Here is a 24,526-nt window from a genome sequence, read left to right as displayed (position 1 = left end):
CAATCATGTCCCCCCTCAGCCTCCTCAGCTCCAAGGAAAACAAACCCAATCTGCCCAGTCTCTCTTCATAGCTGAAGCGCTCCAGCCCTGGTAACATCCTGGTGAACCTCCTCTGCACCCTCTCTAACGCAATCACATCCTTCCTGTAGTCTGGCGACCAGAACTGCACACAGTATTCCAGCTGTGGCCTAACCAGTGTTTTATACAGCTCCATCATAACCTCCTTGCTCTTATATTCAATGCCTCGGCTAATGAAGGCAAGTATCCCATATGCCTTTTTTACCACCTTATCCACCTGTTCCGCCGCCTTCAGGGATCTGTGTACTTGCACACCCAGATCCCTCTGACCCTCCGTCTTGCCTAGGGTCTTTCCATTCATTGTGTATTCCTTTGCCTTGTTAGTCCCCCCAAAGTGCATCACCTCGCACTTTTCCGGGTTAAATTCCATTTGCCACTGTTCCGCCCATCTGACCAACCCATCTATATCGTCCTGCAGACTGAGGCTACCCTCCTCGCTATTTACCACCCTACCAATTTTTGTATCATCCGCGAACTTACTGATCATACCCTTTACATTCATATCCAAGTCATTAATGTAGACCATAAACAGCAAGGGACCCAGCACCGATCCCTGTGGTACCCCACTGGCCACAGGCTTCCAGTCACAAAAACAACCTTCGACCATCACCCTCTGCCTTCTGCCACTAAGCCAGTTTTGTATCCAATGTGCCAAGGCACCCTGGATTCCATGGGCTCTTACCTTCTTGACCAGTCTCCTGTGCGGGACTTTATCGAAGGCCTTACTGAAATCCATGTATACCACATCCACTGCGTTACCCTCATCCACACACCTAGTCACCCCCTCAAAAAATTCAATCAAATTAGTCAGACATGATCTTCCCTTGACAAAGCCATGTTGACTATCCCTGATTAATCCTTGCCTCTCCAAGTGGAGACAAATTTTGTCCCTCAGGATTTTTTCCAATAATTTTCCTACCACTGATGTTAGGCTCACTGGCCTGTAGTTCCCCGGTTTTTCCCTACTACCCTTCTTGAATAATGGTACTACATTAGCGGTTCTCCAGTCCTCTGGCACATCCCCTGTGGCCAGAGAGGTCCTGAATATATGTGTTAGAGCCCCCGCAATCTCCTCCTTTGCCTCACACAGCAGCCTGGGATACATTTCATCCGGGCCTGGGGATTTATCCATTTTTAGGCCAGCTAAAACCGCCAATACCTCCTCCCTCTCGATGTTAATATGTTCGAGCATATCACAGTCCCCCCGCCCTATTTCTATGTCTACATCGTCCTTCTCCATAGTGAAAACAGATGCAAAAAATTCATTTAGAACCCCTCCTACATCTTCCGGCTCCACACACAGATTGCCACTTTTGTCCCTAATGGGCCCTATTTTTTCCCTAGTTATCCTCTTACCCTTAATATACTTATAAAACATCTTCGGATTTTCCTTTATTTTGCTCGCCAGTGTTATTTCATGGCCCCTCCTTGATCTCCTAATTTCTTTTTTAAGTATCCCCCTGCACTTTTTGTACTCTTCTAGGGCTTCCTCCGTCTTTAGCCTTTTGTATCTACCAAAAGCCCTCCTTTTTTTCCTAATCCATTCTCGTATATCCCCTGACATCCAAGGTTCCCTGTGGTTTTTGGAACCACCCTTGACCTTTACGGGAACATGTTGCCATTGTATGATCTCAATCTCCCTTCTGAAAGCCTCCCATTGCTCCGATGCGGATTTTCCTACAAGTAGCTGATCCCAGTCCATTTTGGCCAGATCCTGCCTTATCCTATTAAAATCGGCCTTCCCCCAATTTAGAACCTTTATTTCCGGCCCATCCCTGTCCTTTTCCATGGCCACCTTAAATCTTACCATATTATGGTCACTATCACCAAAGTGCTCACCTACTAGCACTTTTTCCACTTGGCCGGCCACATTCCCTAGAATTAGGTCCAGTACCGCCCCCTCTCTTGTAGGACTTTCTACATGCTGGCTCAAAAAGCTCTCCTGGATGCACTTTAAGAATTCTACACCCTCTGAGCCTTTCACACTCTGACTATCCCAGTTAATATTGGGGAAGTTGAAATCCCCCATTATTATTACCCTATTATTTGCACATTTCTCTGAGATTTGCCTACATATCTGTTCCTCTATCTCCCCCTGACTGTTTGGAGGCCTATAGTACACTCCCAGCAAAGTGCTTGCCCCCTTTTTGTTTTTAAGCTCCACCCATATGGCCTCATTAGAGGACCCTGCTAATATATCATCCCTCCTTACTGCAGTAATTGACTCCTTAATTAATATTGCGACACCCCCTCCTCTTATACCTCCCCCTCTGTCTCGCCTGAAGATTCTGTACCCCGGAATATTGAGCTGCCAGTCTTGCCCTTCCCTCAACCATGTCTCCGTGATAGCAACAATATCATACTCCCATGTGTTTATCAACACCTTCAGTTCATCCACCTTATTTGCAAGACTCCTTGCATTAAAATAGATGCCATCCAGCCTTGCCCTTATATATTTGCCCTGTCTACCAAGCTGACTTGTTTTTTTCTCTATAATTGGCAGCACATCCCCCCCTATTTCAGCTCCCCTTTGTATCCCATCCCCCTGCCAAGTTAGTTTAAACCCCCCCCAACAGTGCTAGCAAACCTCCCTGCAAGGATATTTGTCCCGCTCTGGTTCAGGTGCAACCCGTCCGACTTGTACAAGTCCCACCTTTCCCAGAAGCAGGCCCAGTGATCCAGGAAAGTAAAACCCTCCCCCCTACACCAACTCTTTAGCCACGCATTCATCTGCTCTATCCTCCCATTCCTATACTTACTAGCACGTGGCACTGGGAGTAATCCAGAGATTACAACCTTTGAGGTCCTGCTCTTTAATCTGTTACCTAGCTCCCTAAATTCTTGATGCAGGACCTCATCCCTCTTTTTACCTATGTCGTTGGTACCAATGTGGACCACGACCATTGGCTGTTCACCCTCCCCCTCCAGAATGCCCTGCAGCCGCTCAGTGACATCCTTGACCCTGGCACCAGGGAGGCAACAAACCATCCTGGATTCACGTCTACGGCCACAGAAACGCCTATCTGTTCCCCTTACTATAGAATCCCCTACCACTATTGCTCTCCCACTCTTTTTCCCCCCTTCCTGGGCAGCAGGAGCACCCCCAGTGCCAGGAAGTTGGCTGCTGCTGCCTTCCCCTGGTGAGTCATCCCCCTCAACAGTATCCAAAGCGGTATACTTGTTTGAAAGGGGGATGCCCGCAGGGGTTCCCTGCACTACCTGCCTGCCTTTGTTGCTCCGCCTGATGGTCACTCCCTGTGCTGCCCTGCCCTGAGGCGTGAACAACTCACTAAATGTGCTATCCACGAGCCTCTCAGCATCGCGCATGCTCCAAAATTCATCCACCTGCAGCTCGAGCGCCGCAATTCGGTCTGCAAGTAGCTGCAGCTGGATGCATTTCCCGCACACATGGTCGTCAGGGACACTGGCAGCGTCCCTGATTTCCCACATGGAGCAAGAGGAGCAGAACACGGGTCTGAGCTCTCCTCCCATGACTTACTCCTTTAATTAATTTAAAAATTTATTCAATACCCCAGTTACAGGTATACTCTAGGGCGCTTTATTTACCAACTGTCCCCACTACACCAGAGACCCTAAAAATTTAACACCACAGAAGTCAAGCTTGTATTGAAAAGAGAGAACTACTCACCAACCAATCACTTACCTGCTCCCTGGTGACGTCACACACTGATTACTTTTTACCTCTCTCCTCTGCTGTTGATTTGGTGGGCCTCTGCCTTCGCGCCGGTTTTTATACCGGGCTCACCTCCTCCGCTGCTGCTCTCCCCCGAACTGGTCGGGCCTCTGCCTTCGCGCCGGTTTTTATACCGGGCTCACCTCCTCCGCTGCTGCTCTCCCCCGAACTGGTCGGGCCTCTGCCTTCGCGCCGGTTTTTATACCGGGCTCACCTCCTCCGCTGCTGCTCTCCCCCGAACTGGTCGGGCCTCTGCCTTCGCGCCGGTTTTTATACCGGGCTCACCTCCTCCGCTGCTGCTCTCCCCCGAACTGGTCGGGCCTCTGCCTTCGCGCCGGTTTTTATACCGGGCTCACCTCCTCCGCTGCTGCTCTCCCCCGAACTGGTCGGGCCTCTGCCTTCGCGCCGGTTTTTATACCGGGCTCACCTCCTCCGCTGCTGCTCTCCCCCGAACTGGTCGGGCCTCTGTTGTATTGTGTTGTACTGTTGCGAGTGTTATTGTTAATCCTATTAAACACAATACGGTTGAGCTCAAACAGGCGTCCGAGTCTGAATTGTCCATATAATCCCTATCGTCCAGAACTTGTAGTAAGAGGTGTGTTTTCGGTGCACCCGAGAAACCATTTACATGCCCAAAACCTTAAATCTGTGTTCCCTAGCCCTTGTACCATCAACTAGTGGGAACAGCCTTTCCCTGTCTAGCATATCCAAACCCGTCATAATCTTTTACACCTCGATCAAATCACCCCTCAGCCTCCTTTGCTCTAATGAAAACAAATCCAGCTCCTCCAAACTGTCCTTGTAGCTAAGATCCCCCATCCCCAGAACCATTCTGGTAAATCTCTGCACGCTTGTAGGGTTCTCAAAATTCCCACATTCCCCAAAAGTTATGGATAAATGAACCCTGTATGGACAAGTTGATAAAATGGGTACCCAAAATGGCTTCTGAAAACCTCGTGACCAAAACCTACAGGATTTTAAAAGCAAGGCCCTGCAAAAGGCAGGCCCTTTCAAAACCTGAAACGAAACCTAACATGCATGGATCTGTGAAAGACTTTGTGAAGCCAGACAGCTAGGTAAACACAGAATATGCATTCTTCATCTTGGAACAGATCAAGTCAGGATGGACCTAATCTTGAGGCCATTAACTTTTTGCATAAATAATCGGTAACAGTTCAACGCGGCCACCAAGCCAGGAAAAGACGATTAAATTTCATAAATAACAAACAGCCAGGATATTGAAGCCATTAAACCAGGAGACAACTGCCCCAAAAGTCATTGAAGTGGATGGCTTTAATCACTTTAGACGAGCCCGCCAAAAATTAGAGAAAGAACTGACCTGATTTGGCGCGCAGATAAGAGGTGAAGGACTGGATATAACTGTAGGCCCACCGGTAGCCAGGGCTCGCTCTTGCCTCTTGCTCTTGCCTTGTGCCTCGTCGCGGGCTCTCTTCTCCCTCCTCACGCTGCTCGACACCAAGGACGCCCATTACTACACTGGGGGCCATACGTGGGAGGAGAACAGGACCCAAATTCGAAAACACACAGGACACACGGGGCCACAAACGGGCAGACGAGATGAGATGAACGGTAAACCCGATAAGGCAGAGAAGGGCAGCAAAAAAGAAGCATTGTCGACGAGCGGGTATGCACCCCGGCCTAGTTATAAGCTGGCGTTTGAAGCATGGGTAGAAAAATCAAAGTGACAATATAAACCACCAACCGAGCCCCAACCGTAACAAAACCATCGGCGACCAAACCTCCACTGGAAGAAGAACCATTGCTGCAAAGTAAAGTACCCAACAAAGACTTTAATGGAGGAAAAGGAGGGTATTTTGCACAGACGACTCCATCGCCGCGCCCTGTGACCACGTGACAACAGCAGGCCCCAAAGGACAACAAGAGCAAACCCCAAGACCACAACCGGCTCGATCAACAGGTTTTGAATTGTCAAGGAAACCCCATTGGTGAGCATAAATCCCTGGCCCCTCATAGCTTAATCTAGTTAGGTATTGGGGGTGGGACAAGGGTAGGGGGATTTTTAATGTGTTTGTTCCCTCGATGTGCCGTGTGCTCCCCATTCCCAAATAAGTGTAATTTTATATGCCTGTAATTATCCTAGTAATTCTCAGTGTTGTAATTTTATTGTGCCTTTAATAAAAATTACGGTTTCTTGTACCAAACCAGTTGTCTACTCTATTTTCTGTATCGCCGCCTGTACCTAAGTCCGGTGTCTAGAATCCAGGGGTGTGGGAGCGATTTGAACCACTCAGAGACAGTCGGGGGCAGAGCTGACTGGGCACACGCCACCCCCTACAGAAATGGCGACCGCGGCAGGACATCGGCAACAGGGGTGCGATACAGTAGACAATGCTTCAGAAGAGCAAACCATGATGGAGGAAATGATTTCTGATTATGTGTTCAGCAAGGTGAATATCACAAAGAAGTGGATCACCAATCTGTTAAAGGCTGGGTGTCCGGTAGATGCCACAGCTAAGTGGACAGAAAGGAAGGAGCACAAGAAATCCCTAGAGAAGGCAGTCTGGCTGATGTGCTTCAAAAAGCAGGTCCAGCTTTTGGACAGGCTCGTTGCAGCACAGGCAGCCAAGGTAAGGGAGTCAGCACTGGAGGTCCAGGACAAGGCTCTAGCAGGGGGGAAGTTACTGGTAGCATTACAGGCCCTGAATCAGGAAAGGGTTCAGTTAATGGGAGAACATAAGGCCAGGTTGGAATACCTAGAGTGCCAAGTCACCGAAGCCACGGGTAATGAGTTGAGGTTGCGGGAAAAGAACGCCCGCCTAGCAAGACAAGTAAGAGAGCAGGAAGAGAAGGTAAAAGAAGTAAAGGCAGCCTATAAGTTGGCAAGCGAACAGGGGTTTGAAGATGCAGATCATGGCTCCTACAAGGAACAGATAGAAAATCTGAGCCTGGCCCTAAGGAAGGCAAAGGGCATGGTGTGCCTCATAAGCCTGAAGGCAGGCCAGGCAGATTTCACAGGGAATGAGGGGAGAACGGTTCAGACACCACAGGTAGTGCTAAGGGGCGACCTGGTTGAGGAACAGGAGGTCACGCGACCAACACCCGTAGCACCAGGTTTTAGCGAGGTCTGGCAGCAAAGGGGGCTGAAGTCAGGGGTAGAAGCGGAGGTGGAACAACCCCCGCAAGAGAGGCTGGAACCAGGACCGATGTGCCCAGCCCGGCATCGGAGGTTCGGCCCACCCGTTAATGGTGAGGAAGAGGGACCCCTCCAAAACCAGTTCGTATTACCCTACAGCACCCAACAGCTTAGAGCTAAGGTGAGCCATATCCCAAGGCTCACCGAGATAGGGGACCCCTCGGTCCACTTCAGGGAAGTGGAACAGGCAGTCAGCATCAACGAATGCGATGATGCTGAGCAGGCTAAAATGCTGCTGTTCTCTTTGGAGAGTAAGCTCCTCCAATCCCTCTCTGACGAGTGTAAAAGGGGGCAAGGCGGGTATGAGGCGCTCAGGGATGAAGTTCTGGAGGCCATGGGGATGAATGAGGGAAGCCCTTTCTCCCGGGTGGAGAATACAATGCAGCTCACAGGGGAAACCCCGCAAGCTTTCGCGGACAGGTTATGGCCGGTATATAGGAGCGCCTGTCCTGGGGCACCTAATCGGGCATTCCTGAACCGGAATCAGCTGACCCACTGGCTCCGTTGCCTGGTGGCAAACAGCTTGCCACAGGTCCGGGCAAAGGCGGAAGTCTGGTTCGACCCCAGGAATCCCCTGACCACCGAACTTACGGTGATCAGACAGTTGACCCTAGCCTATAAGAACGGTAGGGGAACCGATGCACACCTACCTAAGGGGATGGAGCATGAGGTAAAACCCGGACAGGGTAGGAAGGAGTGGCATCAGGAAGGGAATAACCCTTCCAGCACTAAGCTCAATTGTTATGGGTGTGGGAAGGATGGTCACTGGAGGAAGGAGTGCAAAAACCCTTGGAAAGATAGCAAGGGAAAGAATTCCACAGCCCCAGCCCAAAAGATAGAGGCAGGGATCCCTCCCGCCGCGGTCGAGTCATTTTTGGGCAACATGAGGTCCTTATTGACTGGCCAGGGGTGAGTAGCAGCTGCTACCGGTGCTTTGACCCCGTTAGCCCCATCCAACCCACAGCCATGACTAGAGCCAGCGCAGCCTGTTTACCTGTGTTCCCTGCGGTACGATGTATGGAAGAGACCCCTCATTGAGATGGAGGTAGAAAAGGTGAAGGGGACCTATCTGTTGGATATGGGGGCATCATGCACCGTGGTCCATTCAGCTAACCCCACCACCTCGCCTCTATCTAGCGGGGTCCCATACAGTCTGGCAGGGTTCACCGGCAGAGAACAGGCTGCCTCGTTTTCCACCCCGCTCTCCATTCGTTTGGGTACACTCCGCTCTAAGTGGACCTGTATCCTAATGAAGTGGGAACAGGAGGGTGGAAAGGGGATCCTGGGAGCCGACTTTATTGTAGGCCACGGGATCCTGGTGGATTTAAGAAATCATTGCCTATGGGGGGCATGTACAGGAAAGGAAGGCGAAGTAGAAGTCATCCCAGGGAAAGAAGGGAAGGGGACCATGTGCAACATGAAGCCCAAAGAGGGTTATAACCTCGAGCTCATGGTCAGCAATACCCCAGAGGAGTTCCGGGCATTTGTGCGAGCCCACCTGGTCACATTTGCCACGCACAAACACGACTGCGGGAGGGTCAACGGGTTTGAGGTCAGCATAGACGGGGACCCCATGGCCCGACCACAGAAACAGTATAACTTCCCCAGGGAAGCGGAGCCAGACATGGAAGCAGCCATGTCCTCCCTGATACAGCAAGGGGTCCTGAGACCGATAGCCACCCACGTAAACTCTCCACTGTGGCCAGTTAGAAAGCCGGACAATTCCTGGAGGGCCACGGCGGACTATCGGGTGCTCAACAGCAACATCCCAGCCTGTGCACCCACGGTAGCAGCAGTTGCCGACCTGATAGGAAGTATCCCAGCAACCGCGACCACTTTCATGGTGCTGGATATTTCCAATGGGTTTTGGTCCATCCCTTTAAGGATGGAGGACCAGTACAAATTTGCCTTTACTTTTAAAGGGCAACAGTACACCTGGAACTGTTTGCCTCAGGGCTTCCACAATAGCCCCAGCATCTTCCACCAGTGCATGGCAAACAGTTTAAAGGCCTTCAGCCAGCCCAGGCAGCTGGTACAGTATGTGGATGACCTGCTCCTCTTCACCAATTCAAGAGAGGAGCATGGCCCACTACTGGCCGAACTGCTGGAGTTGCTCAGGCAGGAGGGTTTTAAAGTAAACCCAAAGAAAGCGCAGATCGGCCAGCAGGAGGTGAAATTCCTGGGCCTGACCGTACGCGCTGTGGAAAGGGCCATAGATAAGGCTAGGAAGGAGGTGGTACAGGAGTTACCAGTCCCCAACACAGTCACGGGTGTGAGGTCGTTTCTAGGGCTAACCGGGTACTGCAGAGACATCATTGAGGACTATGCAGCCACAGCAGCCCCTCTGCTCCGACTCCTACACAAGGGAGTGGAGTGGGCTTGGGATGAGGGTTGCCAGGCAGCATTTGTCAGGCTCAAGGAGGACCTGCAGACCGCACCAGCTCTAGGGGCCATAGATGGGGGGAAAGAGTTCTTCCTGGAGGTAGCAGCCAGCGGGGACAGCCTGAGTGCTGTGCTGCTCCAAGAGCAGCAAGGCAGGCTGAGGCCGGTGGTCTACTCCTCCAGGATACTCACGGATGTGGAGAAGAGCTACTCCAATTGTGAGAGGCACCTCTTGGCCACACATTGGGCTGTGAAAAGATCGCTGATCTTCACTGGCACCTCTCCCATCACCCTCCTCACCCATCACACACACACCCAGATGCTCCTGGATGGGAGGATCAAGGATGGGACGGTGAGCAGTGCCCGCATTACTCGCTGGACCCTGCTCCTCTCACAGATGGACCTAAAGGTGAAGGGTCTCTGCGAGCCAAAGCTCGCAGCCAACCTGGTATATCCTGGAACAGCCCACCGGTGTTCCATAGAAGGGGTTTGGGAAGTGGACATAGGTTTGCGAGCCGGGATACACCCCACGGGCCGCAAAATCTATGTGGACAGCTCCAGCACAGTATCTGCTGGCGAGCGACTCATGGGGTGTGGAGTTTATGACCCAGCAGCAAACATTGCCCTGGCAATTAAGCTCCCCAGCACCATGAGCGCCCAGCAGGCTGAACTGTCCGCGGTAGTGTACATCGTTACACACCCCAAAATCTTCCCCGCCCCGTACACGATTTGCTCGGACATCATGTTCACATGCAATTCGTGTATGGAGTACCTGGCCATCTGGTCCCACCGCGGATACACCTCCGCCGACGGGAGACCCCTCACAGTGAAACCCCTGCTGGAGAAAATCTTAGCAGCAGTGGGGGAGGAAGGGGAGGTTTTCATCCATAAGGTGAAAGCCCATTCCTCCACAGAACCCCGTAGTCAGGGCAACCAGCAGGCTGACATGCCAGCTAAGGAGGGTGCCCGCACCGGCACTTTCTGGGACCCATATGGGTCCAGACCCATAGCAGCAGACAGAGGTAGGGATGTGACACAAGGGGGTGCAGGGGTAGCTTTAGCCCCGGACCTCAAGATGGTCCAAACCCAAGACCCTGTCCTTAAGGCAGTCTTCAGTGCTGTGACTGAGGGAAAAAGGGTAGAGGGCCCTTATGGCACAGCAGCCCTCTCCGTGAAAGAAGGCATGCTGTTTAGGGGAGAACAGTGGGTTGTACCCCAGCAGCACCGGAGGGAAATCCTTCAACTGGCCCATGAGGTTCCATGAGCAGGGCATCCCGGGCCTGAGACCACCTGGCAGCGGGTGGAACAGGCGGGATGGTGGCCAGGACTCAGGGAAGATGTCTGTGAGTTCTGCGCCGGCTGTTTGGTGTGCGCTGCTAATAACCCTGACCCCCACAAAAGGAAGGTACCTATGGGACACATCAGGAGGGTAGAGGGACCATGGCAGTCAATACAGGTCGACTACATCAGGCCCCTACCCACCGCCCAGGGAGGTTATAAGTACTGCCTAGTCCTGGTAGATGTGTTCAAGAAATGGGTAGAAGCCTTCCCCTGCAGAACAGCCACAGCTCTGGGTACAGCCAGGATCCTGGTAAGGGAGGTGTTCTCACGATCAGGGCTACCACAGTATGTGGAATCCGACCAAGGGAGTCAATTTACCGGGCAGGTAATGCAGAATACCCTTATGCTGCTCGGCATCGAGGGGAAGTGGCATGTTGCACACACCCCACAGTCCTCAGGGATTGTGGAGAGGATGAACAGGACCTTAAAGGAAAGGCTGAGGAAAGAGACGGTGGACTCGCCTAGAAAATGGGCCGAAGTCCTACCGTTGGTCCTGATGGGGATCCGAGCCAGCCAGTCGAAAAGCACGGGGTACTCCCCGTACGAGCTGATGACTGGCAGGGTTATGCGGACCCCCACCAATGTATTAGCCCCGGTGCTCACAGAAGGTCAGCTCAGGGAGGTAAACCGGGACAGGATCGCCAGGAACCTCTTTGAGCACCTTAAGCAGGTCCATGGGCAGGCGGCTGGGAACATGGGAAAGCAGCATCGGAGTAACCGATTGCTGTTAGAACCCCGAAAACACCACGAGTGGGAAGTAGGGGATCAGGTTATGGTGAGGAATTTTGCTCAGGTAGGAAGTCTAGAACTGCTATACATGGGGCACTACAGCATTGTAGACAAGGCCAGCCCTATGGTATACGCCATTAAGATGCCTCGGCACACCAAATGGTTCCATATTAATCAGTGTAAACTGTTAAAGCCCGAAAAAAGAGAACAGTCAGTTGGGGCAAGGTCTGAGGATAGAAATCCTCAGCCTGCAGCGGGAACAAGTTCACAGACTGCACAGGCAGGCGCTGTGGCTTGTTTAAGGGGAGGGGCAATCCCCCACTCTTCTGGGATTCAGATGAGGAGGGACCCGAGGGCGAAGACCCCGCCCCTGACCCAGGTTTACAGGAGGAGGGACCCGAGGGCGAAGACCCCGCCCCGGACCCAGGTTTAGAGGAGGTGGGACCTGAGGGCGAGGACCCTCAGCCTGCAGCACCAGGCTGCGAAGAGTTACCTGCCCCTAGCCCAGGTTCAGGAGAGGTAAAGCATGAGGAGGAAGATCCCCAGCCAGCGGTAGTGGAAAGCCCACAGACCGCACCGGAGGGGGCAGTGGCTCGGGTTAAAGAACCATCAGCCAGGAAAACCCCACCCGCCAAAGTCCCCAGAAGGTCCCCACGAACGCCCCAGCCAAGGAAACCGTGGTCACCGGCTCCCCATTTTAAAAGGGCAGCCTCTCAAGTGAGGGATCGGTCTGAGGGCAGAGGTCCCCAGCCAGCAGCCACAGGCTGCGAGGGACCAAAAGTACTGGACAGTTCGGCCACACCGAAGGGAGCGGTGTGCCACAGCCCGAACAGGAATTAGGCTGGCTGCCCGGAGACAGGCGGCGGATGTACATAGTTTACGTAATTTTAAGTTTGGTATTATTAAGTTTGGGTGTTTGGTTTAAGTTTAAACGAGGTGATGGGTAGTTTAAATAGTAGTAGTTTTTTTAAGAGTGTTTATATTGAGTCGAGGTCGCAAGACTCGACTATGCTTCACCCAAGCCAGAGAATCTCCTCGGGACCTGGCTGTATGCTCTTGTGTCTCTTTGCAGGAGAGGATTTCAGGATGAAGGGGGGCATACTCCTACTCGCCCTGATAGGAATGAGCATTGGAAAGCGAGGTGACGTGGAGGAATCCCACATCTATGGGTGCTCGGGAGAGAGAGCACCGATAGTTACCGATGGAAGTGGCGAATGGGATGTGGAGGAGCTTGCCGTCTACTTCCACGAGGGAAGGTGGCCAGGGTGGCTGGGGTCCAATTTGACTCAGTACTCCAGCCAGACCGGGTTCACGTACGGGGAGGCCTCCCTCCTGTGCCCCAGGGTACAGGTCGTTGCCACAAGGGTCAGCGTCACTGTAGGGAAACGTGTATGTTTAACACGCAAGGGACAGATTCCTTTGAATAGGTGGTGGTGGCTCAGAAAACTGAGCAAGGATATGGGAAACTCCGCAGTCAGGTGGGAACGGTTGGGGAACAATACCCACTGGACGATTACAGGGACTCACGGGGGAGTGTGTGCTGGGACAAGTGGTGGGAACCGGATCAGGGGATTTATGTCTGTATGTGGGGGTCAGAGAAGGTCTGCCCCACAGGCATATCCATCATTTTCCACCGGCAATGGCAAGATGCCGGGAGGGGATGAAGTGGGATTCCAGCCTGAAGGCATGCGCGGTCCCATACTCCCCGATCCCAGTGAATGCCACTGAACTTGTGACCCGCCCCCGAAAGCCCCTGCCCACGACCCAGGCAGCAAGGACACACAGGGAGGGGTGCCCTGCCACCACCAAGGGACCAGGGAATGGGCTGGTACTAGTGCCGATGGACCAGGTGCTATACCAAGGGGTACACTATGCGGTAGCCTCCGTGATTTTAAACCTCACCGAGGTACACTTACTGGAGTGGTGCCCCAATGAGACAGAACAGCTATACCAGGCCCTGTTAAAAGAGATGTTTAAGAAATTCTACGAGTTCGATTTTGCCAATGTAGACAAAACGGAACTGTACAGGGGGGTGTAGGGGGGAGGGTTTTACTTTCCGGGATCACTGGGCCTGCTTCTGGGAAAGGTGGGACTTGTACAAGTCGGACGGGTTGCACCTGAACCAGAGCGGGACAAATATCCTTGCAGGGAGGATTGCTAGCACTGTTGGGGGGGGTTTAAACTAACTTGGCAGGGGGATGGGATACAGAGGGGAGCTGAAATAGGGGGGGATGTGCTGCCAATTATGGAGAAAAAAACAAGTCAGCTTGGTAGACAGGGCAAATATATAAGGGCAAGGCTGGATGGCATCTATTTTAATGCAAGGAGTCTTGCAAATAAGGTGGATGAACTGAAGGTGTTGATAAACACATGGGAGTATGATATTGTTGCTATCACGGAGACATGGTTGAGGGAAGGGCAAGATTGGCAGCTCAATATTCCGGGGTACAGAATCTTCAGGCGAGACAGAGGGGGAGGTATAAGAGGAGGGGGTGTCGCAATATTAATTAAGGAGTCAATTACTGCAGTAAGGAGGGATGATATATTAGCAGGGTCCTCTAATGAGGCCATATGGGTGGAGCTTAAAAACAAAAAGGGGGCAAGCACTTTGATGGGAGTGTACTATAGGCCTCCAAACAGTCAGGGGGAGATAGAGGAACAGATATGTAGGCAAATCTCAGAGAAATGTGCAAATAATAGGGTAATAATAATGGGGGATTTCAACTTCCCCAATATTAACTGGGATAGTCAGAGTGTGAAAGGCTCAGAGGGTGTAGAATTCTTAAAGTGCATCCAGGAGAGCTTTTTGAGCCAGCATGTAGAAAGTCCTACAAGAGAGGGGGCGGTACTGGACCTAATTCTAGGGAATGTGGCCGGCCAAGTGGAAAAAGTGCTAGTAGGTGAGCACTTTGGTGATAGTGACCATAATATGGTAAGATTTAAGGTGGTCATGGAAAAGGACAGGGATGGGCCGGAAATAAAGGTTCTAAATTGGGGGAAGGCTGATTTTAATAGGATAAGGCAGGATCTGGCCAAAATGGACTGGGATCAGCTACTTGTAGGAAAATCCGCATCGGAGCAATGGGAGGCTTTCAGAAGGAAGATTGAGATCATACAATGGCAACATGTTCCCGTAAAGGTCAAGGGTGGTTCCAAAAACCACAGGGAACCTTGGATGTCAGGGGATATACGAGAATGGATTAGGAAAAAAAGGAGGGCTTTTGGTAGATACAAAAGGCTAAAGACGGAGGAAGCCCTAGAGGAGTACAAAAAGTGCAGGGGGATACTTAAAAAAGAAATTAGGAGATCAAGGAGGGGCCATGAAATAACACTGGCGAGCAAAATAAAGGAAAATCCGAAGATGTTTTATAAGTATATTAAGGGTAAGAGGATAACTAGGGAAAAAATAGGGCCCATTAGGGACAAAAGTGGCAATCTGTGTGTGGAGCCGGAAGATGTAGGAGGGGTTCTAAATGAATTTTTTGCATCTGTTTTCACTATGGAGAAGGACGATGTAGACATAGAAATAGGGCAGGGGGACTGTGATATGCTCGAACATATTAACATCGAGAGGGAGGAGGTATTGGCGGTTTTAGCTGGCCTAAAAATGGATTAATCCCCAGGTCCGGATGAAATGTATCCCAGGCTGCTGTGTGAGGCAAAGGAGGAGATTGCAGGGGCTCTAACACATATATTCAGGACCTCTCTGGCCACAGGGGATGTGCCAGAGGACTGGAGAACCGCTAATGTAGTACCATTATTCAAGAAGGGGAGTAGGGAAAAACCGGGGAACTACAGGCCAGTGAGCCTAACATCAGTGGTAGGAAAATTATTGGAAAAAATCCTGAGGGACAAAATTTGTCTCCACTTGGAGAGGCAAGGATTAATCAGGGATAGTCAACATGGCTTTGTCAAGGGAAGATCATGTCTGACTAATTTGATTGAATTTTTTGAGGTGGTGACTAGGTGTGTGGATGAGGGTAACGCAGTGGATGTGGTATACATGGATTTCAGTAAGGCCTTCGATAAAGTCCCGCACAGGAGACTGGCCAAGAAGGTAAGAGCCCATGGAATCCAGGGTGCCTTGGCACATTGGATACAAAACTGGCTTAGTGGCAGAAGGCAGAGGGTGATGGTCGAAGGTTGTTTTTGTGACTGGAAGCCTGTGGCCAGTGGGGTACCACAGGGATCGGTGCTGGGTCCCTTGCTGTTTGTGGTCTACATTAATGACTTGGATATGAATGTAAAGGGTATGATCAGTAAGTTCACGGATGATACAAAAATTGGTAGGGTGGTAAATAGCGAGGAGGGTAGCCTCAGTCTGCAGGACGATATAGATGGGTTGGTCAGATGGGCGGAACAGTGGCAAATGGAATTTAACCCGGAAAAGTGCGAGGTGATGCACTTTGGGGGGACTAACAAGGCAAGGGAATACACAATGAATGGAAAGACCCTAGGCAAGACGGAGGGTCAGAGGGATCTGGGTGTGCAAGTACACAGATCCCTGAAGGCGGCGGAACAGGTGGATAAGGTGGTAAAAAAGGCATATGGGATACTTGCCTTCATTAGCCGAGGCATTGAATATAAGAGCAAGGAGGTTATGATGGAGCTGTATAAAACACTGGTTAGGCCACAGCTGGAATACTGTGTGCAGTTCTGGTCGCCACACTACAGGAAGGATGTGATTGCGTTATAGAGGGTGCAGAGGAGGTTCACCAGGATGTTACCAGGGCTGGAGCGCTTCAGCTATGAAGAGAGACTGGGCAGATTGGGTTTGTTTTCCTTGGAGCAGAGGAGGCTGAGGGGGGACATGATTGAGGTGTACAAAATTATGAGGGGCATAGATAGGATGGATGCTGAGGAGCTTTTTCCCTTAGTAGAGGGGTCAATAACTAGGGGGCATAGATTCAAGGTAAAGGGCGGGAGGTTTAGAGGGGATTTGAGAAAGAACTTTTTCACCCAGAGGGTGGTTGGAGTCTGGAACTCACTGCCTGAAAGGGTTGTGGAGGCAGAAACCCTCACAACATTTAAGAAGCATTTGGATGTGCACTTGAAATGCCATAGCATACAAGGCTACGGGCCAAATGCTGGAATATGGGATTAGATTAGGCAGGGCTTGATGGCCGGCGCGGACACGATGGGCCGAAGGGCCTCTATCCATGCTGTATTACTCTATGACTCTATGATACACCACACACAATGAGTTTTTTGGTAATACGGGGAGACAAAGAAGGGGAGCCTGGAATGATGTTTTTACTGCATTTAACACAGGGTCCTCTGTCATTAACAGCTTGGATGACATAGAATTGCAGACACAGATAAACGGTTTAAAAACACAATTAAAGAAAACCCTAATGGATGAAAACAAGGTAGTAGGCTCAGAGTTACATGAGGACCAGGCCATGACGGTCCATTTAAAAGAAATTATAGCTGAGCTGGAGAAGCACGCATAGACTGTAAATGTCCTTATAAGAGAGGACAGAAATGCTTCAGACCAGGCTGCTCAGAATGAGGTGTGCGTACTGTACTGGGTATGGTTGCTAGGCGAGGGCCGCAGTAATCTGGAGGATTTAAAACAGGGTTTAGTCCCCTCCTGGATCAGCAACAAGCACCTCGCAGCCCTCCATCCATTTGAGAATGCATTAAGCCCGTGTCAACTCCGGCTAGCTTCTGAGGCCTACCCAGTCCCAGTAGATTGTGGACGTTCAAACCATACTATCATGGGTATAGTAGTGAGGATGCCGGTCATGGGTGGGACAGCCCAACCCGCACCGGTATACAGGGTAGAGAACATTGGAGTCATTCAAGGGGGTGCACACATCCGTTTCACAGCGGTCCCACCTTATGTCATAAAGTGGGAGCACGCTATGACAGGTACTGACCTCTCAGGGTGCTGGAGCCGGGGAGCACACATAATACTGTGTCCCCAGCACTTGAACGCCTATTCAAAACCACAGTGCGGGTTTAGAGCTGCTGGCGCAAAACCTATAAACTGTACCATGGAGGTAATGGCACAAGACCATGTTCCCCCACAGGTAGCATATATAGGAGGTGGGACATATTGTGTCACCACAGGTGCGCCCCACTACCAACATGGACAGCATAGCTGGTGTCCAGACAGTGACAGCAGTTTCTGCTTTAAACCCGAGGCAGAAGTTCAAGTGGCCCAGGAACGAATTGTCCCCATTCCTGAACCTGCCACTGTTCACCTCACTGTAAAAGAGAATTTTACCAACCTACAAAAGTATGTGGCACATTTTGGCTACAAAATCCCCCCTCTACCAGAACATCTTACCAAAATACTCAAAGCAGTAATAGTCTCACAGAAATATTTCTACACTCTGGAGCAGAAGACAGTAGAGATAGGTGCCAAGATATTGGATATTGTGGTTCCACCCTGGTGGGACATTTTTGAAAACATAGAGGTCCCTTCCTGGATTAGACTGGCTTCCCACATCCTCGTGGTTTGCCAGCTGGGAATAGTATTGTACCTAGTGTGCACTCAGTGCAAGAAAAAAGGCCAAATACTAGAATTCCAAAACCAAAGGACCTGGAAGGAACATTATGTTAAATTGGAGGGAGATACACCTGTTTGAATTTTTTTGTGTGTTTCTGAATAAAGATTGTTTTTTTCTTTTGCTTTTGTTATTTTTAATAAAGACTTTTTCGATTTGTTATTTTTAATAAAGATGTATGTGTACCAAGTGGTGCAGGGATGTTGGACCCCCTCCATGCTTGGATGTGTGTAAACGCCTGTATTCTGTCTATGTATGCTTATGTACACTACATTTTTACAGAATGGGAAATGCATGTGTTGGGGGATCATAGATGGGTAATTACAGGGGAAGCTTGACTATGGGGGATCAGGAATTTTGCTCACCTTGTCAGGATGATACTTAAAGCGAGTTTAGTATCAACAGGGGGGAGTGTAGGGTACTCAAAATTCCCACATTCCCCAAAAGTTATGGATAAAGGGACCCTGTATGGACAAGTTATTAAAAAGGTTACCCAAAATGGCTTCTGAAAACCTCGTGACCAAAACCTACAGGATTTTAAAAGCAAGGCCCTGCAAAAGGCAGGCCCTTTCAAAACCTGAAACGAAATCTAACATGCATGGATCTGTGAAAGACTTTGTGAAGCCAGACAGCTAGGTAAACACAGAACATGCATTTTTCATCTTGGAACAGATCAAGCCAGGATGGACCTAATCTTGAGGCCATTCACTTTTTGCATAAATAATCGGTAACAGCTCAACGCGGCCACCAAGCCAGGAAAACACGATTAAATTTCATAAATAACAAACAGCCAGGATATTGAAGCCATTAAACCAGGAGACAACCGCCCCAAAAGCCGTTAAAGTGGATGACTGTAATCACTTTAGACAAGCCCGCCAAAAATTAGAAAAAGAACTGACCTGATTTGGTGCGCAGATAAGGGGTGAAGAACCGGGTATAATTGTAGGCCCACCGGTAGCCAGGGCTCGCTCTTGCCTCTCGCTCTTGCCTCGTGCCTCGTCGCGGGCTCTCTTCTCCCTCCCCGCGCTGCTCGACACTGAGGACGCCCATTACTACACCGGGGGCCAAACACGGGAGGAGAACGGGACCCGAATCGAATGCACACAGGACACACGAGGCCACAAACGGACATACGAGACGAGACGAACAGCAATACCGATAAAGCAGAGAAGGGCAGACGAGACAAGATGAATGGTAAAACCGATAAAGCAGAGAAGGGCAGCGAAAAAGAAGTGTTGGGGATGAGCGGGTACCCACCCCAGCCTAGTTATAAGCTAGTGTTTGAAGCATGGGTAGAAAAATGAAAGTGACAATATAAACCGCCAACCGAGCCCCAACCGCAACAAAATCATCGGCGACCAAACTTCCACTGGAAGAAGAACCATTGCTGCAAAGTAAAGTACCCAACAAAGACTTTAACGGAGGAAAAGGAGGGTATTTTGCACAGACGGCTCCATCGCCATGCCCTGTGACCACGTGACGACGGCAGGCCCCAAAGGACAACAAGAGCGAACCCCAAGACCACAACCGGCTCGATCAACAGGTTTTGAATTGTCAAGGAAACCCCATTGGTGAGCATAAATCCCTGGCCCCTCATAGCTTAATCTAGTTAGGTATTGGGGGTGGAACAAGGGTAGGGGGATTTCTAATGTGTTTGTTCCCTCGATGTGCCGTGTGTTCCCCATTCCCAAATAAGTGTAATTTTATATGCCTGTAATTATCCTAGTAATTCTCAGTGTTGTGATTTTATTGTGCCTTTCATAAAAATTACGGTTTTCTTGCACCAAACCAGTTGTCTACTCTATTTTCTGTATCACCGCCTGTACCTAAGTCCGGTGTCTAGAACCCAGGGATGTGGGAGCGATTCGAACTGCTCAGAGACAGTCAGGCCAGAGCTGACTGGGCACACGCCACCCCCTACAGCTCTCAAGTGCCTTCACTTCCTTCCTAAAGTGTGGTGACCAGAACTGGATGCAATTCTCCAGTTGTGGCCTAACCAGCGCTTTATAAAGGTTCAGCATAACTTCTCTATTTTTGTACTCATTACCTCTATTTATGAAGCCCAAGATCCCATATGGTTTGCTAACCACTCTCTCAATATGTCCCGCCACCTTCAGGGACCTATGCACATTAATTCCCAGGTCCCTCTGTCCCTGCACACTCTTTGAAACTGTGCCATTAAGTGTATATTGCCTCTCCCTGTTTCTTCTGCCAAAATGCATCACCTCACACTTCTCTGTGTTAAATTCCATCTGCCACTTGTCTGCCCATTCTGCTAGTCTTTCTATGTCCTGTTGCAGTCGATTGGTATCATCCTCGCTCTTTGCCACCCCGCCTAATTTGGTGTCATCGGCAAATTTAGAAATTCTACTTTGTATTCCAAGATCCAGGTCATTTATATATATCAAAAAAAGCAGTGGCCCCAGTACTGACCCTTGGGGAACACCACTGTCTACCATCCTCCAGTCTGAAAAACATCCATTTACCACAACTCACTGTTTTCTGTCCTGAAACCAATTCCTTATCCAAGCTGCTACTGACCCACCTATTCCATGAGCCTTAATTTTGTTAACCAGCCTGCTATGTGGTACTTGGTCAAATGCCTTCCTAAAATCCATGTAGGCAACATCCATTGCATTCCCTTCATCAACCCTCCCTGTTACTTCATCAAAGAATTCAATTAGATTAGTCAAACACGATCTGCCTTTTACAAATCTGTGTTGGCTCTCCTTAATTAGCTTAAACCTCTCCAAGTGCCCGTTAATTTTTTCCTTGATTATTGTTTCCTAAACTTTACCCATCACTGATGTTAAACTGACCAGCCTGTAGTTACTAGGATTGTCCTTACACCCTTTCTTGCCACTTTACTTTAGAATTTTGTAATAAACACAGATAAACAGACAATTATATTTTGGAATTTCCTTTATGATTTTACATTTGTTTCTGTCTGGTTGCAGCTTTAATGAGCTTGTGCATAACCTGTAACATGTTAAATACCACATGCGCAATGTAGAACAATCTTCGAATATCACAGAGAGTGCGTCCCAAAGAAGAGTCATAGGAAGATTGTGTTGTACAATGTATTGGCTCTTTCACCCATGACAACTGGGGTGAATCCACATTCAAACAGGTGACCTGAGGTACTGTACCTGGTTTAGTCAGCTTACTAAGCCCTTAAAACAAAATCTACCTCAATTTAGCTCATTCTCCTTTCAATAAAAATGCCTCGAAAGGTAGGATTTGATTTTATACAAGCTGATAGTGTCACGTGGTAAGTGTAGCCTGCTTGAGAGGAACAGGTGACTTTGGACCTATGGGGGGTGAAATTGGGTGCCTTTACGCCTCCCGTTAGCACCCCTGGCTTTGCGACCAGGCGAGGTGCTGACATCGACTCCCGCCATATTTGGCAGGAGTTTTGCGGCGGCGCTACAGCGTTGCGCCCCAATCTCCTTCACCTGGAGATCATGACGCCATTGCACACGCGCATCACCTCGGTAGCACCCAGGACCCAAAATTGACTTCCATCCCCTACACAGCCCCGGTTGAAAACACCAACAGCTGCAGGAGGCGTGCATTGGGCAGCCGGCCGCTTCAGGGGCAATGATTAAAGGCGAGCTGGCCGAGATAAGTAAAAAAAAACTTACCTTTCCTGTTCTAGTTTTTTTCGCGGGTCCTGCCCGCAATCGATCAGCCCAGCACTCTGCTTGAGTGCTGGGCTGATCGCACGGGATCATGGCTGCCTTGGTGGTCCAGGTAGGTACTTTTTAAATTGCAGTGCCTGCAGCGATAACCCTTCCCTTTAAAGGAGGGAAAGAGCCTTTGAACGCAGCAGCGCTGCACGGCCCAGTGTGCAGCGCTGCTGAAGTCTCTGCCCCGCTCTCCAACGTTAGCACCCTAAGAAGGAAGTGATAACTTGATTTAGTGCTCCACTTACCTCGTGGGGTGCTAAAACTCAATTTCTTGGTTGCCGACGCTAATTAGCGATAGGCACTAAAGTTAGCGACCAGGCGACGTTAGCGCCCCAAAATGGTCGATACCTAATTTTTTCCCCATGGTTCCCAAAGCTCTCCACCAATGGGGTTTTCCTCGCCTCATGTCTGGACCTGTTGTAGACTAATTGATAGGGATTGATTGCTGTGGTTAGTCAACATCTCCATTATCGATGTATGATGTGACTGCCGGGATGGTGGAAGGTGAACTAGATAGACTGTGGCCTTTTTTTGTCTAGCAATTCCTATGTTCCTATGACATTTCTGAGCACTCACTTTCTACTTGGCCATTGTAACTTGCATCATACAGCACATTTTTTAAACTAAAAAAATCAATTTAACTTATAAATTTTAAAAACCTTTGTCCCCAGACCCCAAGAAATATATTAGGGAATCTCAGAGGCACTGTGAGGTCATCGGATTTCTGTCAATCCATCATCAAATATAATTTTTTCCTATATTTGATGAATTACTAGCCCATTATTTTTGTTGCTGTGTTTACTAATAAACATTCAGCAATGATAGCAGTCTTTTCCTAGTTACAGCTCACGTGTCTTTCAGAAGTTTCCCTGGGGGGCATGGTGTGTATTTGCGGGGACGTCCCCAAGAGTGCGTAAATATTTGCAGGGCAGGGGTCCCAAGAGCAGATGAATATTTGTTTGGAGTGCCCCAGATGGAAAACTTTGAAAACTGCTGGCTTAAGATGGGGCTGTGGCCTATTTGCAAGCGAATGATCTTTTTCCTCTTGTGGGAATGGTGGGGGGTGGGGGTGTGGGGGGGGGCTGGTGGCAGGGGGAGTGGGGTTAAGATTGAAGTTTGGGATGCATCCTATATGCAGGGCAGCCTATATGCCTGTTATACGGAACTTTTTGTACTGTGGCTAATTTTAATATTGGTCAATAATACGGCTCTGGCTCTCTGGAGCTCATTTTCCACTCCAAAAGGCAGGCAGGCATAGCTTTCCACAACAATCTTATGGCATGATTGCTGACAGTAGCTCTGACTGCAACAGTTACATTGAGTTACATCAAGTATACAACACAGAAAAAGGCCATTCGGCGCAACTGGTTTATGCCGGCGTTTATTTATTTATTTTTATTCGTTCATGGGATCTGGGCATCGCTGGCAAGGCTAGCATTTATTGCCCATCCCTAGTTGCCCTTGAGAAGGTGGTGGTGAGCCGCCTTCTTGAACCGCTGCAGTCCATGTGGTAAATGTACTCCCACAGTGCTGTTAGGTAGGGAGTTCCAGGATTTTGACCTAGCGACGATGAAGTAACGGTGATATATTTCCAAGTCAGGTTGGTGTGTGCCTTGGAGGGAAACTTGGAGGTGGTGGTGTTCCCATGCGCCTGCTGCCCTTGTCCTTCTAGGTGGAAGAGGTCGCGGGTTTGGGAGGTGTTGCCAAAGAGGCCTTGGTGAGTTGCTGCTGTGCATCTTGTAGATGGTACACACTGCAGCCACGGTGCACTGGTGGTGGAGGGAGTGAATGTTTAAGGTGGTAGATGGGGTGCCAATCAAGCAAGCTGCTTTGTCCTGGATGGTGTCGAGCTTCTTGAGTGTTGTTGGAGCTGCACTCATCCAGGCAAGTGGAGAGTATTCCATCACACTCCTTACTTGTGCCTTGTAGATGGTGGAAAGGCTTTGTGGAGTCAGGAGGTGAGACACTCGCCGCAGAATACCCAGTCTCTGACCTGCTCTTGTTGCCACAGTATTTATGTGGCTGGTCCAGTTAAGTTTCTGGTCAATGGTAACCCCCAAGATGTTGATGGTGGGGGATTCAATTATGGTAATGCCGTTGAATGTCAAAGGGAGGTGGTTAGATACTCGCTTGTTGCTCCACATGAACCTCCTCCCAATCTTCTGTATATGAAACGATGTCGTCAGGAAGGATTTGCCCTCATAGCAACTGTAATATTTTGAAATGGACTTTCTCAGAACTGATGAAGAAAATAGTGAAATGGGTAATGAACCATTTATAGACATTGCTTATTACATTTACATTTCAATATGGATTTTATTGTTGACATATTGTCAAATTTACTTGTGCTTCTTTTAATTCCACGTGATTGTAATTAATACAATTAGAAGCCTTGGTCTCAGCTTGATATTCCACCAATCCGAAGCAACGGTGGCTATGTGGTACTTGAATATATTTAATTCAGTAAGCCAATCACTCCAATTAGGCTATTGTTAGCCTTTGTTATTGCTACACAACTCTGCTAAGGGAGCGATGCCGTAATGTGAATGAAGCTGTCTCCAGAGGTAGTGAGACCGACCTAAGGAGCTGCAGTTCTGCACTATCTCTGGAAACAAAAACACTCTGCAACAGATGCAAGTGCAGGCCCCAGAGACAGAGGCAGGCATATTTTCTGCCCCCCTCAGCTGCACATGCCAGACAATTAATTGATGGCCGCCATGATCTTTCCCAGGCAGAGAGCTAACTAGCAGCACTATTCCCTATAAATTTTGTAAAGTTTGACAATCCAGCTACACGGTGCACAGTTGATATCTGAATGACAGTAATACAGTAAAGAGTTTTTGGTCACAGGCTCACAGGATACTTAAGGATCAGGAAGCCCACTTGGCCTATCTTAGTTCATCCATCCAAACCAACCCACCAC

Source organism: Somniosus microcephalus, chromosome 6 (assembly GCF_052327205.1).
Source record: "Somniosus microcephalus isolate GS21.2 chromosome 6, FLI_Smic_1.0, whole genome shotgun sequence".
NCBI lineage: Eukaryota > Metazoa > Chordata > Chondrichthyes > Squaliformes > Somniosidae > Somniosus > Somniosus microcephalus.
The sequence above is the reverse complement of the archived record's forward strand: the minus strand, read 5'-3'. Positions refer to the sequence as shown.